Source organism: Phyllobates terribilis, unplaced genomic scaffold, assembly GCF_046119375.1.
Source record: "Phyllobates terribilis strain yellow unplaced genomic scaffold, ASM4611937v1 Scaffold_2__4_contigs__length_985480577, whole genome shotgun sequence".
Lineage (NCBI taxonomy): Eukaryota > Metazoa > Chordata > Amphibia > Anura > Dendrobatidae > Phyllobates > Phyllobates terribilis.
This window is the reverse complement of record NW_027362762.1, coordinates 574,191,027-574,206,207: the sequence shown is the minus strand read 5'-3', so window position 1 is coordinate 574,206,207 and position 15,181 is coordinate 574,191,027.

Here is a 15,181-nt window from a genome sequence, read left to right as displayed (position 1 = left end):
CTGTAAAAGCGGGAAAGAGAAAAAAAAATGGAGATCTTCATTATTCCTGCAGAGATCCATCCCCTGCCCCTCCCCCCGTCCCGCTGTACATTCAAACTGCATATTAACATTAATTTTCATCATTACTGAGAAAAAATGCAGTTATGATTTTGGTGCACGAACAGTTATCGAACATAACCTAGAACAGCCGAATTTTTTTCAAATCGTTCGTGTTCGCCGAACGGCTCGAACAACGCCCAAAACAGCTCGAATTTGAGATTGGCGAAAAGTTCGAGTCGAACAAAGCTCATCTCTAATTATTGCCTCATTTAGCGGATATTTTCCCAAAAAAGTGACATTTTCAAAAATTCAGAAAATTGGCTGAAAACGTCTAAATATCAAGGAATCATCGAGCAAATCGTTCTGGAGCTGAAATCGGAAGGCTCAGTGACAGTTCCTCTCTCTGAAAGTTTGACAAACGCCGGAAAAATGAATATGTCCCCCCAATTTTTTTTTTTTACTTTTTTTCAATTTTACCCCCGTGGGATATATAATCTATCCACACATATTTGGATTTCTCCAGGGGTACCCTCACACATATTATTCCCTCATTTAGCGGATATTTTCACAAAAAAGTGAAATTTTCAAAAATTCAGAAAATTGGCTTAAAACGACTAAATATCAAGAACTCATCAGGCATGCTTACTGACATTTCCACGTCTCTGAAAGTCTGACAAATGCCGGAAAAATGACTAAGTCCCCCAAAAAATTTTTTGAAGCCTTTTTTCAATTTTACCCCCGTGGGATATATATTCTATCCACACACATTTGGAACTCTCCTGGGGTGCCCTCACACATATTATTCCCTCATTTAGCGGATATTTTTACAAAAAAGTAAAATTTTCAAAAATTCGGAAAATTTGCTGAAAACAACTAAATATCAAGGACTCATCGGGCGAATCACTCTGGAACTGAAATCGGACATGCTCACTAACATTTCCCTTCTCTGGAAATCTGTCACACGCTGCAAAAATGACAGTAAAAAAAAAAATAAAAATTTCCACTTATTTTCAATTTTACCTCTGTGGGATATGTATTGTACCCACACATTTGGAACTCTCCTGGGGTACCCTCACACATATTATTCCCTCATTTAGCGGATATTTTTACAAAAAAGTGAAATTTTCAAAAATTCAGAAAATTGGCTGAAAACGACAAAATATCATGGACTTATCGGGCGAATCGTTCTGTAACTGAAATCGGAAGGCTCACTGACATTTCCCCTCTCTGAAAGAGTGAGAAACGCCGGAAAAATGACTAAGTCCCCCAAAAATTTTTATAAACTTTTTTCAATTTTACCCCCGTGGGATATATATTCTACCCACACACATTTGGATTTCCCCTGGGGTACCCTCACACATATTATTCCTTCATTTAGCGGATATTTTCAGAAAAAAGTGAAATTTTCAAAAATTTAGAAAATTGGATGAAAACGACTAAATATCATGAACTCATCGGGCGAATCGCTCTGGAACTGAAATCGGAACGCTCACTGACATTTCCCCTCTCTGAAAGTCTGATAAATGCCGGAAAAATGACAGTCCAAAAAATATTTTTTTTTCAACTTTTTTTCAATGTTACACCCGTGGGATATATATTGTACCCACACATTTGGAACTCTCCTGGGCTTCCCTCACACATATTGTTCCCTCAGTTAGCAGATATTTTCACTAACAAAAAGTAAAATTTTCAAAAATTCGGAAAATTTGCTGAAAACAACTAAATATCAAGGACTCATCGGGCGAATCACTCTGGAACTGAAATCCGACATGCTCACTGATATTTCCCTTCTCTGGAAATCTGTCACACGCTGCAAAAATGACAGTAAAAAAAAAAAAAAATTCCACTTATTTTCAATTTTACCTCTGTGGGATATGTATTGTACCCACACATTTGGAACTCTCCTGGGGTACCCTCACACATATTATTCCCTCATTTAGCAGATATTTTCAGAAAAAAGTGACATTTTCAAAAATTCAGAAAGTTGGCTGAACACGACTTAATATCAAGGACTCACCGGACGAATCACTCTTCAACTGAAATCGGACATGCTCACTGAAATTACCCCCTCTCTGAAAGTCTGACAAACGCCAGAAAAATGACTAAGTACCCCCAAAAAAATTTTTCAAACTTTTTTAAAATTTTACCCCCGTGGGATATATATACTTCCCACACATTTGAAACTCTCCTGGGGTACCCTCACACATATTGTTCCCTCATTTAGCAGATATTTTCACAAAAAAAGTGAAATTTTCAAAAAGTCAGAAATCTGGCTGAAAACGACTAAATATCAAGGACTCATCGGGCGAATCACTCTAAAACTGAAATCGGACACGCTCACTGACATTTCCCCTACTCTGGAAATCTGACACATGCCGTAAAAAAGTCCAAAATAAATCTTTTTTCACCTATTTTTCATTTTTACCCCCATGGTATACATATTCTACCAAGACATTTGGAACTCTCCTGGAGTACCCGCACACATACTGTTTCGTCATTTAGCAGATATTTTCACAAAAAAAGTGAAATTTTCAAAAAGTCAGAAAGTTGGATGAAAACAACTAAATATCAAGGACTCATTGGCTAATCGCTCTGGAACTGAAATCGGACACGCTCACTGAAATTTCCCCCACTCTGAAAGTCTGACAAACGCCAGAAAATTGACTAAGTCCCAAAAAACATTTTTTACAACTTTTTTCAATTTTACCCCGTGAGATATATATTCTACCCACACATTTGTAACTCTCCTAGGGAACCCTCACACATATTATTCCCTCATTTAGCGGATATTTTCACAAAAACAGTGAAATTTTCAAAAAGTCAGAAAATAGGCTGAAAACTACTAAATATCAAGGGCTCATTGGCGAATCGCTCTAGAACTGAAATTGGACATGCTCACTGACATTTCCCCACTCTAGAAATCTGACACGCTGCAAAAATGACAGTCCAAAAAAAAATTTTTTTTCAACTTTTTTCAATTTTACCCCTGTGGGATATATATTCTATCCACACACATTTGGAATTCTCCTGGAGTACCCTCACCCATATTATTCCCTACATAGTACATAGTTACATACATAGTTTATAAGGCCGAAAAATGACAAGCGTCCATCCAGTTCAGCCTATTTCTTGTGCACTGCAGCTATTCCGCAGCGTTGATCCAGGGAAGGCAAAAAAAAACATGCGGTATAGGCCAATTTACATCATTGAGGAAAAATTCACTTCCCGACACCAATCTGGCAGTCAGATTAAATCCCTGGATTAATTAACTATCACTAAGCATAAGATGTAATTTTATTGTTCTCAAGAAAGGCATCCAGGCCTCTCTTGAACTCATTAAGTGAGTTGGACATCACCACTTCCTCTCCCAGAAAATTCCAGAGTCTCACAGCTCTGACCGTAAAGAATCCTCTTCTATGCTGGTGCAGGAACCTCCTTTCCTCCAGTCGCATAGTGTGCCCCCTCGTCTTTGACACCATTCTTGGTATAATCAGGTCATGGGAGAGATCTCTGTACTGCCCCCTGATGTATTTATACATGTTTATGAGGTCTCCCCTAAGCCTTCTCTTTTCCAACGTAAATAGGCCTAATTTTGACAACCTCTCTGGGTATTCTAGTCCCTCCATTTCCTTTATTACCTTAGTCGCCCTCCTTTGTACCCTCTCTAGCTCCAATATGTCTTTCCTGAGCACCGGAGCCCAGAACTGTGCACAATATTCTAAGTGCGGCCTTACCAGCGCTTTATACAAAGGAAGAACAATGTTCTCATCATATGCCCCTATTCCTTTTTTGATGCATGCCATGACTCTATTTGCCTTCGCAGCTGCTGCCTGACACTGGGCACTCCAATTTAATTTGCTATTAACCAAGATGCCCAGGTCCTTCTTCATGTCAGATTTCCCCAACGGTTTCCCATTTAATATGTATGGGTGACTGCTGTTTTTCTTTCCCATGTGCATGACCTTACATTTATCGGCATTGAACCCCATTTGCCATTTTTTGGCCCAACTCCCCAATTTATCTAAATCCTCCTATAGCTGTGCCCTATCCTCATCTGTATTAACTACTTTACAAAGTTTAGTATCATCTGCAAATATTGCTATTTTACTATGCAACCCTTCCACTAGAACATTAATAAATATATTAAATAATATAGGGCCCAAGACAGACCCTTGAGGCACCCCGCTAGTAACCCTGACACACCCTGAGCTTACTCCATTGATAACCACCCTCTGCTTTCTATCACTCAGCCAGCTATTTACCCACTTGCACACATTATCCCCCAGACCAAGCATTCTCATTTTATAAACCAACCTTTTGTTTAGCACGGTATCAAACGCTTTGGAGAAGTCAAGGTATACAACATCCACTGACTCTCCCCGGTCCAGCTGTGAGCTCACCTCCTCGTAGAATGCGATCAGGTTTGTTTGGCAGGAGCAATCGCTCATGAATCCATGTTGATATGGAGTTAGACAGTTATTATCATTAAGATATTCTACAATAGCATCTCTAAGAAATCCTTCAAACAATTTACCCACAACAGACGTTAAGCTTACTGGTCTATAGTTCCCAGGGTCACTTTTAGACCCCTTTTTGAATATTGGTACCACATTTGCTTGGCGCCAGTCTAGTGGGACAGTCCCTGTCCATAAAGAGTGCTTGAATATAAGATACAGCGGTCTGTCTATCACATTACTTAATTCTTTTAGTACCCGGGGGTGTATCCCTCATTTAGCGGATATTTTCAGAAAAAAGTGACATTTTGAAAAAGTCAGAAAATTGGCTGAAAACGACTAAATATCAAGGACTCATCGGGCGAATCACTCTGGAACTGAAATTGGACATGCTCAATGACATTTCCCCTCTCTGGAAATCTGAAGCACGCTGCAAAAATGACGGTTCAAAAAAAAATTTTTTTTTCAACTTATTTTCAATTTTACCCCCCGTGGGATATATATTGTACCCATACATTTGGAACTCTCCTGGGGTACCCTCACACATATTATTCCCTTATTTAGCAGATATTTTCACAAAAAAAGTGAAATTTTCAAAAAGTCAGAAAGTTGGCTGAAAACAACTAAATATCAAGGAGTCATCGTGCGAATCGCTCTGGAACAGAAATCGGACACGTTCACTGAAATTTCCCCCTCTCTGAAATTTTGACAATCACCAGAAAAATGACTACGCCCCCAAAATTTTTTTTTCAACTTTTTTCCAATTTTACCCCCGTGGGATATATATTCTACCCACACATTTGAAGCTCTCCTGGGGTACCCTCACACATATTGTTCCCTCATTTAGCAGATATTTTCACAAAAAACAGTGAAATTCTCAAAAAGTCAGAAAATAGGCTGAAAACGACTAAATATCAACGACTCATTGGTGAATCGCTCTGGAACTGAAATCGGTCACGCTCACTGACATTTCCCCTTCTCTCGAAATCTGACACATGCTGCAAAAATGACAGTCCAAAAAAAATGTTTTTTATACTTTTTTTCAATTTTACCCCTGTGATATATATATTCTAATTACACTTTTAAAATCTCCTGCGGTTCCCTCACACATATTGTTCCTTCATTTAGCAGATATTTTCACAAAAAAAGTGAAATTTTCAAAAAGTCAGAAAGTTGGCTGAAAATGACTAAATATAAAGGACTCATCGGGCGAATCACTCTGGAACTGAAATTGGACATGCTCACTGACATTTCCCCTTCTCTGGAAATGTGAAACATGCTGGAAAAATGATAAGTCCCCAAAAAATTTTTTTTTCAACTTTTTTTCAATTTTAAACCCGTGGGACATATATTCTACCCACACATTTGGAACTCTCCTGGGGTACCCACACACATATTATTCCCTATTTTAGCAGATATTTTCACAAAAACAGTGAAATTTTTAAAAAGTGAGAAAATAGGCTGAAAATGACAAAATATCAAGGACTCATTGGCTAATCGCTCTGGAACTGAAATCGGACACGCTCACTGAAATTTCCCCCTCTCTGAAATTCTGACAAACGCCAGAAAAATGACTGAGTCTAAAAAATATTTTTTTTTCAACTTTTTTTTAATTTTACCCCCAATGGATATATATTCTACCCACATGCATTTGTAATTCTCCTGGAATACCCTCACACATATTATTCCCTCATTTAGTGGATATTTTCACAAAAAAGTGAAATTTTCAAAAATTCAGAAAATTGGCTGAAAACAACTAAATATCAAGGACTCATCGGGTGAATCACTCTGGACCTGAAATCAGACACGCTCACTGACATTTTCCCTTCTCTGGAAATCTGAAACATGTTGGAAAAATGACTAAGTCCCCCAAAATTTTTTTTTTCAACTTTTTTTCAATTTCACACCCGTGGGATATATATTCTACCACACATTTGGAACTTTCCTGGGGTACCCTCACACATATTGTTCCCTCATTTAGCAGATATTTCACAAAAAAGTGAAATTTTCCAAGTCAGAAAGTTGGTTGAAAATGATTAACTATCAAAGACTCATCGGGCTAATCACTCTGGAACTGAAATGGGGCACACTGACATTTTCCCCTTCTCTGGAAATCTGACAGATGCCATAAAAAAGTCCAAAATAAATCTTTTTTCACCTTTTTTTCATTTTTACCCCCATGGGATACATATTCTACCCAGACATTTGGAACTCTCCTGGAGTACCCGCACACATATTGTTTCGTCATTTAGCAGATATTTTCACAAAAAAAGAGAAATTTTCAAAAAGTCAGAAAGTTGGCTGAAAATGACTAAATATCAAGGACTCATTGGCTAATTGCTCTGGAACTGAAATCGGACACTCTCACTGAAATTTCCCCCACTCTGAAAGTCTGACAAACGCCAGAAAAATGACTAAGTCCCAAAAAACATTTTTTACAATTTTTTTCAATTTTACCCCGTGAGATATATATTCTATCCACACATTTGTAACTCTCCTGGGGAACCCTCACACATATTATTCCCTCATTTAGCGGATATATTCACAAAAAACAGTGAAATTTTCAAAAAGTCAGAAAATAGGCTGAAAACTACTAAATATCAAGGGCTCATTGGCGAATCGCTCTGGAACTGAAATCGGACATGCTCACTGACATTTCCCCACTCTGGAAATCTGACACCCGCTGCAAAAATGACAGTCCAAAAAAAATTTTTTTTCAACTTTTTTCAATTTTACCACTGTGGGATATATATTCTACCCACACACATTTGGAATTCTCCTGGAGTACCCTCACCCATATTATTCCCTCATTTAGTGAATATTTTCAGAAAAAAGTGACATTTTGAAAAAGTCAAAAAATTGGCTGAAAACGACTAAATATCAAGCACTCATCGGGCGAATCACTCTGGAACTGAAATTGGACATGCTCAATGACATTTCCCCTCTCTGGAAATCTGAAACACGCTGTAAAAATGACAGTTCAAAAAAAAAATTTTTTTTCAACTTATTTTCAATTTTACCCCCCGTGGGATATATATTGTACCCACACATTTGGAACTCTCCTGGGGTACCCTCACACATATTATACCCTCATTTAGCAGATATTTTCACAAAAAAGTGAAATTTTCAAAAAGTCAGAAAGTTGGCTGAAAACAACTAAATATCAAGGAGTCATCGGGCGAATCACTCTGGAAATGAAATCGGACACGTTCACTTACATTTCCCCCTCTCTGAAATTCTGCCAATCACCAGAAAAATGACTACGTCCCCCAAATTTTTTTTTTCCAACTTTTTTCCAATTTTACCCCCGTGGGATATATATTCTACCCACACATTTGAAGCTCTCCTGGGGTACCCTCACACATATTGTTCCCTCATTTAGCAGATATTTTCACAAAAAACAGTGAAATACTCAAAAAGTCAGAAAATAGGCTGAAAACGACTAAATATCAACGACTCATTGGCGAATCGGTCTGGAACTGAAATCAGTCACGCTCACTGACATTTCCCCTTCCCTCGAAATCTGACACATGCTGCAAAAATGATAGTCCAAAAAAAATTTTTTTTCAATTTTACCCCTGTGGGATATATATTCTACCCACACACATTTGGAATTCTCCTAGAGTACCCTCACCCATATTATTCCCTCATTTAGTGGATATTTTCAGAAAAAAGTGACATTTTGAAAAAGTCAGAAAATTGGCTGAAAACGACTAAATATCAAGCACTCATCGGGCGAATCACTCTGGAACTGAAATTGGACATGCTCAATGACATTTCCCCTCTCTGTAAATCTGAAACACGCTGCAAAAATGACAGTTCAAAAAAAAATTTTTTTTTTTCAACTTATTTTCAATTTTACCCCCCGTGGGATATATATTGTACACACACATTTGGAACTCTCCTGGGCTACCCTAACACATATTATTCCCTCATTTAGCAGATATTTTCACAAAAAAGTGAAATTTTCAAAAAGTCAGAAAGTTGGCTGAAAACAACTAAATATCAAGGAGTCATCGGGCGAATCACTCTGGAACTGAAATCGGACACGTTCACTGAAATTTCCCCCTCTCTGAAATTCTGACAATCACCAGAAAAATGACTACGTCCCCAAAAATTTTTTTTTCCAACTTTTTTCCAATTTTACCCCCGTGGGACATATATTCTACCCACACATTGGGAACTCTCCTGGTTTACCCACACACATATTATTCCCTATTTTAGCAGATATTTTCACAAAAACAGTGAAATTTTCCAAAAGTCAGAAAATAGGCTGAAAATGACAAAATATCAAGGACTCACTGGCTAATCGCTCTGGAACTGAAATCGGACATGCTCACTGAAATTTCCCCCTCTCTGAAATTCTGACAAACGCCAGAAAAATGACTAAGTCTAAAAAATAATTTTTTTTCAACTTTTTTTTCATTTTACCCCCAAAGGATATATATTCTACACACACGCATTTGTTATTCTCCTGGAATACCCTCACACATATTATTCCCTCATTTAGTGGATATTTTCACAAAAAAGTGAAATTTTCAAAAATTCAGAAAATTGGCTGAAAACAACTAAATATCAAGGACTCATCGGGTGAATCACTCTGGACCTGAAATCAGACACGCTCACTGACATTTTCCCTTCTCTGGAAATCTGAAACATGTTGAAAAAATGACTAAGTCCCCCCAAATTCTTTTTTTCAACTTTTTTCAATTTCCCACCGGTGGGATATATATTCTACCACACATTTGGAACTTTCTTGGGGTACCCTCACACATATTGTTCCCTCATTTAGCAGATATTTCACAAAAAAGTGAAATTTTCCAAAAGTCAGAAAGTTGGTTGAAAATGACTAAATATCAAAGACTCAACGGTCGAATCGCTCTGGAACATAAATCGGACACGCTCACTGACATTTCCCCCTCGCTGAAAGTCTTGACAAACGCCTGAAAAATTGTAACTTCATTTAGCAGTTATTTTCACAAAAAAAGTGAAATTTTTAGAAAGTCAGAAAATTGGCTGAAAACGAATAAATATCAAGGACTCATTGGGTGAATCACTCTGGAACTTAAATTGGACACGCTCACTGACATTTCCCCTTCCCTGGAAATCTGAAACATGCCGTAAAAATGACTAAGTCCAAAAACTTTTTTTTAAAACTTTTTTCAATTTTACCCCCGTTGGATATGTATTGTACCCACACTTTTGGAACTCTCCTGGCGTACCCTCACACATATTGTTCCTTCATTTAGCAGACATTTACACAAAAAAAGTGAAATTTTCAAAAAGTCAGAAAATTGGCTGAAATCGACTAAATATCAAGGACTCATCGGCGAATCGCTCTGGAAATTAAATCGGACACGCTCACTGACATTTCCCCTTCTCTGGAAATTTGACACGTGCCGGTAAAAATGACTAAGTAAAAAAATATTTTTTTCAACATTTTTAAATTTTACCCCATGGGATATATATCCTACCCACACATTTGGAACTCTCCTGGGGTACCCTCAAACCTATTATTCCTTCATTTAGCGGATATTTACACAAAAATAGTGACATTTTCAAAAAGCAAGAAAATTGACAGTAGACGACTAAATATCAAGGACTCATTGGCGAATCGCTCTGAAACTGAAATAGGACACGCTCACTGACATTTCCCCCTCTCTGAATATCTGACAAACACAAGAAAAATGACTAAGTTCCCCAAGAATTTTTTTCAACTTTTTTCACTTTTCCCCCCCGTGGTATATATACTTTACCCACACATTTGGAACTCTACTGGGGTACCCTCACACATATTATTCCCTCATTTAGCGGATATTTTCACAAAAAAAGTGAAATTTTCAAAAAAACAGAAAGTTAGCTGAAAACGACTAAATATCAAGGACTCATCAGGCGATTCGCTCTGGATCTGAAATCGGACACGATTACTGACATTTCTCCTTCTCTGGAAATTTGACACTTACCAGAAAAATTACTAAGTCAAAAAAAGATTTTTTTTTCAACTTTTTTTAAATTTTACCCCTTTGGGATATAGATTCTACCCACACATTTGGAACTCTCCTGTGGTACCCTCACAAAAATTCCCTCATTTAGCGGATATTTACATAAAAACAGTGACATTTTCAAAAAGTCAGAAAGTTGGCTGAAAACGACTAAATATCAAGGACTTATCAGCAAATCGCTCTGGAAATGACATTGGACACGCTCAGTAACATCTCACCTTCTCTGGAAATCTGACACACGCCGTAAAAATGACTAAGTAAAAAAAAATATTGTTTTTCAACTTTTTTCAATTTTACCTCCATGAGATATATATCCTACCCACATATTTAGAACTCCCCTCGAGTACCCTCACACATATTATTCCCTCATTTAGCGGATATTTTTACAAAAAAATGGAAATTTTCAAAAAGTCAGAAAATTGGCTGAAAACGACTAAATATCAAGGACTCATCAGGCGAATCGCTCTGGAACTGAAATAGGATACGCTCACTGACATTTCTCCATCTCTGGAAATCTGACAAACGCCAGACAAATGACTAAGTCCAAAAAAATACTTTTTTTCAAATTTTTTTCAATTTTACCCCGTGAGATATATATTCTACCCACACATTTGGAACTCTCCTGGGGTACCCTCACCCATATTATTCCCTCATTTAGCGGATATTTTCACAAAAACAGTCAAATTTTCAAAAAGTCAGAAAATTGGCTGAAAACGACTAAATATCAAGGACTCATCAGGCGAATCGCTCTGGAACTGAAATAGGATACGCTCACTGACATTTCTCCATCTCTGGAAATCTGACACATGCTGGAAAAATGACTAAGTCCAAAATAATGGTCACCATGACGACCATGATGACATCATGGTCGCCATGACGACCATTATGACATAATCGTCGCCATGACGACCATTATGACATAATCGTCGCCATGACGACCATTATGACATAATCGTCGCCATGACGACCATTATGACATAATCGTCGCCATGACGACCATTATGACATAATCGTCGCCATGACGACCATTATGACATAATCGTCGCCATGACGACCATTATGACATAATCGTCGCCATGACGACCATTATGACATAATCGTCGCCATGACGACCATTATGACATAATCGTCGCCATGACGACCATTATGACATCGCCTTCGTCATGACGGCCATTATGACATCGCCGTCGTCATGACGTCCATTATGACATCGTCGTCGTCATGACGTCCATTATGACATCGTCGTCGTCATGACGTCCATTATGACATCGCCGTCGTCGTCGTCGTCATGACGGCCATTATGACATCGCCGTCGCCATGACGGCCATTATGAAATCAACGTCGCCATGACGACCATTATGAAATCAACGTCGCCATGACGACCATTATGACATCATGGTCGCCTTGACGACCAATATGATACCATCGTCGCCATGACGACCATTATGACATAATCGTCGCCATGACGACCATTATGACTAGTGTTGAGCGATACCTGCCGATATCGGGAAATATCGGATCGGATTGGATCGGACCGATACCGAAAAAGTATCGGATATCGCCTATTCCGATACCGGAAACCAATGCAAGTCAATGGGACAGAAATATCGGAATGAAAATAAACCCTTTCTTTCCTTGTAGGTTAATTCTACATGAAGGAAAACAACTAAGAATAATGTAGAATGTATTGGGGGAGGTGGGGGAGACAATAAAGGCATAGAGGTTTAGCCCAATCAAATGGAATAGCAGGAATTAATATTTTTTTAAGGCGTTCTGAGTTACGGAAATATTGACTATGTTAAGTATTTTTATATTTTGTCAGATATTTATGTTTCACTACTTCCATGCTCTTCACCTTCTATTTTACTTCTCCCACACTTTCTCCTTCATCATCCTCAGCATCTTTTTCATCTTCTTCTTCTTCACCTTCTTCATCTTCTTCTTCTTCACCTTCTTCGTATTATTCTTTTTTTTACATTCTTCATATTCTACTTCTTCATCTTCTTCTTCTTCATCATATTCTTATTTGTGGCAGGCATTCCTGTAGTTGTTATCTATAATAGGTTGGACATTACACCTTTTGTTCTGCCCGTCACAAAAGATTTACAACAGGATTTGTCCGCGTTCAGTTTGGCCTGCAGAAGCAGGTCTTTTCCAGGGGCACCACGAGGAGGAACGGACTCACCCCCATACACTGCTTAGTCATCTTCTGCTCATAATTTAGATGTTATCTTTTGCTCTGATTTTTAGTCTTATGCTTAATGTTCTTCCGCTTTTTGTTCTGCAGCGTCTTGTATTTCTGCTTCTTGGTTTTCTGTCTCTTGTTCTTCTGTATCTTGGTGCTTGTCTTCTCTTCTTTGTCCTCTTGGTTAACTTCTTCAGGGTCATCTTCTTGGTCTTCTTCGGGGTGGTCTTCAGGGTCCTCGTCTTCGGGGGTCCTCGTCTTCGGGGTCCTAGTCTTCTGGGTCCTAGTCTTCTTCGGGTTGGTCTTCGGAATCCTCGTCTTCGGGGTCCTCGTCTTCTTCGGGGTGGTCTTCAGGGTCCTCGTCTTCTTCGAGGTGGTCTTCAGGGTCCTCATCTTCAGGGTCGTCGTCTTCAGGGTCGTCGTCTTCAGGGTCGTCGTCTTCGGAGTCCTCGTCTTCTTAGGGTTGGTCTTCAGGGTCCTCGTCTTCAGGATCCTCGTCAGGGAGATCTAGAGTGATTACCAAGAACCATTTCAAAAAGCTTGAACTTGGAAATGTAGCAGAAGGTACAAGAAAGCTGAGGAACTACCGAGGACCAGCTAACGGTACTGGAACCCAGATGGGTAGCAGAAGGTACCCATGTTAAAAAAAGTTCAAGGCCGCAAGCCGGCCGCAGTTACCAAAACCCACAGTCCTACAGGGGGTGCTTGTCCTATTGGCACAATGGAACCAGCCTTCATTGCCAGATCCCGCAGCCCACATACAAGTCACCTAAACTACAGGCACCATAGAGTCGGCTTACCAGACCGCAACACGACAGGACAACACATTGGAGGCAAAGTGACGTTGACACTACCCGGAAACAGCTGGCGTGCTGGGACCAGACTGGGCAGGATGGAGTACCCATGCCAAAGTCACTGCCGAGAACCAGCTGACAGTACGGGAACCCAGATGGGTAGTAGAAGGTACAAGAGCAAATGGAACTACCGAGGACTAGCTGATGGTACTGGAACCCGGTTGGGTAGCAGAAGGTACAAGAGCCAATGGAACTGCCGAAGACCAGCTGACGGTACTGGAACTCGGTTACTAAGCAGGAGGTACCTGTGCCAGAAAGCACTACCAAGGACCAGCAGACATTGGTGGAACTTGGATACCGAGAAGGAGGTACCTAATCCAAAGGCACTGCGGAGAACCAGCTGACGGTACTGGAACCCGGATGGGTAGCAGAAGGTACCCATGTAAAAAAAAGTTCAAGGCCGCGAGCCGGCCGCAGTTACCAAAACCCACAGTCCTACAGGGGGTGCTTGTCCTATTGGCACTATGGAACCAGCCTTCATTGCCAGATCCCGCAGCCCACATAGGAGTCACCTAAACTGCAGGCACCATAGAGTCGGCTAACCCGACCGCAACACGACAGGACAACGCATTGGAGGCAAAGTGATGTTGACACTACCCGGAAACAGCTGGCGTGCTGGAACCAGGCTGGGCAGGAGGGAGTACCCATGCCAAAGTCACTGCCGAGAACCAGCTGACGGTACTGGAACCCGGATGGGTAGTAGAAGGTACAACAGCAAATGGAACTACCAAGGACCAGCTGACGGTACTGGAACCCGGATCGGTAGCAGAAGGTACAAGAGCCAATGGAACTGCCGAAGACCAGCTGACGGTACTGGAACTCGGTTACTAAGCAGGAGGTACCTGTGCCAGAAAGCACTACCAAGGACCAGCAGACGTTGGTGGAACTTGGATACCGAGAAGGAGGCACCTAATCCAAAGGCACTGCCGAGAACCAGTTGACGGTATTGGAACCCGGATGGGTAGCAGAAGGTACCCATGTAAAAAAAAGTTCAAGGCCGCGAGCTGGCCGCAGTTACCAAAACCCACAGTCCTACAGGGGGTGCTTGTCCTATTGGCACTATGGAACCAGCCTTCATTGCCAGATCCCGCAGCCCACATAGGAGTCACCTAAACTGCAGGCACCATAGAGTCGTCTAACCCAACCGCAACACGACAGGACAACGCATTGGAGGCAAAGTGACGTTGACACTACCCGGAAACAGCTGGCATGCTGGAACCAGGCTGGGCAGGAGGGAGTACCCATGCCAAAGTCACTGCCGAGAACCAGCTGACGGTACTGGAACCCGGATGGGTAGTAGAAGGTACAAGAGCAAATGGAACTACCAAGGACCAGCTGACGGTACTGGAACCCGGATCGGTAGCAGAAGGTACAAGAGCCAATGGAACTGCCGAAGACCTGCTGACGGTACTGGAACTCGGTTACTAAGCAGGAGGTACCTGTGCCAGAAAGCACTACCAAGGACCAGCAGACGTTGGTGGAACTTGGATACCGAGAAGGAGGCACCTAATCCAAAGGCACTGCCGAGAACCAGCTGACGGTACTGGAACCCGGATGGGTAGCAGAAGGTACCCATGTAAAAAAAAGTTCAAGGTCGCGAGCAGGCCGCAGTTACCAAAACCCACAGTCCTACAGGGGGTGCTTGTC